Source organism: Aulonocara sp. 'chitande type north' Nkhata Bay, linkage group LG20 (assembly GCF_057382095.1).
Source record: "Aulonocara sp. 'chitande type north' Nkhata Bay isolate Kocher_YH1m ecotype deep benthic linkage group LG20, A_spYH_male_GT1.1, whole genome shotgun sequence".
NCBI classification, from domain to species: domain Eukaryota; kingdom Metazoa; phylum Chordata; class Actinopteri; order Cichliformes; family Cichlidae; genus Aulonocara; species Aulonocara sp. 'chitande type north' Nkhata Bay.
The window spans coordinates 32,610,642-32,613,927 of NC_141363.1; positions in this window are offsets into that span (position 1 = coordinate 32,610,642).

Genomic DNA, 3,286 nt, shown 5'->3' on the forward strand with positions numbered 1-3,286 from the left:
TTACTTTTAAGTCTCTGAAAATGGGGGATGGGGAGGAAATGTACAAAAAATTGAAGCCATCCTTCAGCAGTAAATTTGATTTTTGCTAAATCTTTTGAATTCAAGCTGAAAGTCTGTGCTTCAATCACTTCCCAATAGTTTGATTTAAAATTCACTATGGGAGTGTACAGAGACAAAGTTACAAAAAAAAAAAAAAGACTCGACCAAAACTGCATATTGATTAAAAATACTTTTAATTCCAGCAATGAAAGCAGGTGATGTAGACATTATTATTATTGCCTTAGTTCTTGTTCACTAGCACAGCAAAATCCCACACATGTGTAAGGGTTTGTGGCATGTTTGCTGTAGCAGTGGCAACGTGCTGCAACCTCACAGGGGATACAGTCCAGACACGCCACCAAGGGATTCCACCATTGGCTGATGACACTGTGCACTGTATAGCCACTGGCAGACTCAGTGGAACAACAATCATTCAGCAAGGGAGGGACATGTGGTGGAAAGAGAGAGGACAGTTATTTTGTTTTAGTGTAAACATCCAATGTGCAGTTCCTGCTGGGCAGGACCACTTAATTGGTTTAGTCCCAAGAGCAAATTTATAGTAAATATAGGGGGAAAATGACCATGCTCTAAATGTGGAAAGTTTTGTTTGTATGTGGCCCTTTGCATTGAAGACAGCAGGAAATAAGAGGGAAGCTCTTCGAGTTCTTCTTTTGTTTTCCTTTAAATGATGCCCAGCACGGGGGAAATACAGAATGACGTGATCAAAGGTAGAGCAACACAACAAGAGCAAACTCTTAGGTCAACCACTAGTCATCTATTTTTACAACTGCTATATGTGTTTATCTGTTCTATTTCTGCAACCTGACAAGCCACACAAGCTGGTTAAAATGAAGTCAACAGGTCCTAACTGCCCTACTTTCTTGGATTACAATAGCACCATCTACTGGTTTTTCCTAGGTGTTGATAGTTGTCAGTAGAGGAAGATGTAATGTCATCAGAAGGTATGTACTTTATCACAAAACATCCCTACTGGACAAATATAAATTGCGATATCACGATACACATTAATATTTTTCTGATGTAGCAGGGTGAGATGAGTCTGCAGTAGTTTCCTTTAAAACTACTACTTTAGACGGTTTAGGTATGTGGGTCCAAGGACCGAAATGTATCTTCTTCTCTTTTTTTCTTGGTCACAAATTTTTTTTTTAGGTTAAATTTATTTATTTATTTATTTATATTGGTAGAAATGTCCTCACTCATAGACATCTGAATTAACCGGATAATCTTTTTGGTGAGGGCTCACATGCTAAAAAGGTTTAAAAGAATGTTATTCATTGCCAGTGCACAAAAGAGTATTAAGAAAAAAAAATATTGTTTATTTGTGAATAAAATTGGAATTTTGTGCTAAAATTCAAAATCCTATTTTAAGAAAAAAGTTGAAATGTGGAGATTAAATCTGTTGTTTCAAGTCAAACATCTACCACAGATTATACATTCTATAAAATGCCTTGTGTGCACGAGTTAGTGAAATTGTACTTCAGAATCCGTATTGGTAACAGGGAAATATAGGTTTAAACAGACAGAAACGAGAAATACTTTGAGGTAAAATACAGTTAGAATACAAGCATTTGAACTTGTAACGTAATGTAGTGTAATGAACTGCCACTGTAGGTATAAAGAGAGCAACATAATAGCTGGTCTACAAATGTTTTTCCAAAACCTTTTAAGAAAGAATATGAAACCTATTGAATCATCTAAAGCAGAACACCAGAAGCCATCACTGCCCTTTAGACAGAGCTAATGTAAGAAAAAACAAAACAAAACAAAGCCTATTAATAATGCTTTGTGATGAAAAATGTCCATTAAAAAATTCACGAGGAATCAATCATATGTGGATAAGCCATGGATCACAAAGGGAATAGAGAGTGCATGTATAAAGGACGATGCACTATAATAGGATGTTTTTAAAAGTAGAACTAAGTAAAATACATTAAAATAAATAAATATTTAGTGACTCAGTGAAAGGGAATAATTACAAGATATTTTAGCAGTAACTTAAGAAACATGGACAGTTCTTGACACAAGTTGTGAAAAAGCAAACTATCCTAATTACACTGTAAAAATAATATAGCTAAAACTAAAGATCTTAATAGTTAACCTGTTCTTTTTTTGTAATTGTTGGCTATAACTTAGCTAATGAGATTGTGGAGTAGAGGAGAAAAGATGTGAACTTATGCGAACTTAGGAAACATTAATTTAAAGAAAAGCAATAGTAAGGACAAATATGAAAAGGGGTGTATATCTATTCGAGGGGTAAACATGTGGAATAACTGTGACAAGACTGTGTAGTTCAGTATCTACATTTTTAAAAAATGTTTAAAAGTCAGATGGTAACTAATATCATTGTTTATGAAACATTTTATTTTTAAGTTTTACACCATCTGATAATTATTCTGAAATTATTATTTTCTTTGATCTTTGTTTTGGGAGATCTAGTTCAATAAAAAATGTTGCCATCTGAAATATGCTTTAAGTAAAAGGGGAAGCTGTAATAACCCTAAACTCCAGTCTACACCTTACAGCCTCCCACAAAGACAGGCGGGGCACAACAAGATGTATTCTTCTCCGCCATTAGACTAATGCAGTTTCACAAACGACCTGAAAACATGTCGTACCAATCTTTGATTTATCTGACGTTGTCTGCCAGACAGCTACTTGCCTTTCTCTTTCAAGGGTTTTACCTTCAATAAATAATAAGTAATAATAAATAGAAAGCAATTAATTTCCTTTTTTAGCTGGATAGTTGATCGATGTATTCTTGTGATGCCAGTCTGTGAAAAATTGAAGGTACACTATGCAGCTCAAGTGGCTGGTTATGCAATCTTACAAACTAAGATACTATATATAGTATTTTTGTACCTCAACTCCACCAGCAGATGGCAACAATAAAGCTCAATATTTCTGTTCCTTTATTCTTCAGTTGATTTACAGAAACATAACCAGTCACGTTTGAAACAAGCGCATTCTAGATCCAGCTCTTCACATAAGATGAAATATAACTTTTCATGGTCTTATATTATTGTAAACTGAATAAATTTAGATTTTTATTTGATAATAATAAATTTGGTTTCATTACACATTTAATATATTTTTATTAGGTTTAAAATTTTAAGTAGGACACAAGTAGGATGTCACGTTCAGCATTTGTGGTGGTAATGTGTTAGTAGTTTTTAATTAATTAATCAATCCGAAAACAGTCAGCTTGATTGACAGGTCTGATTTCATT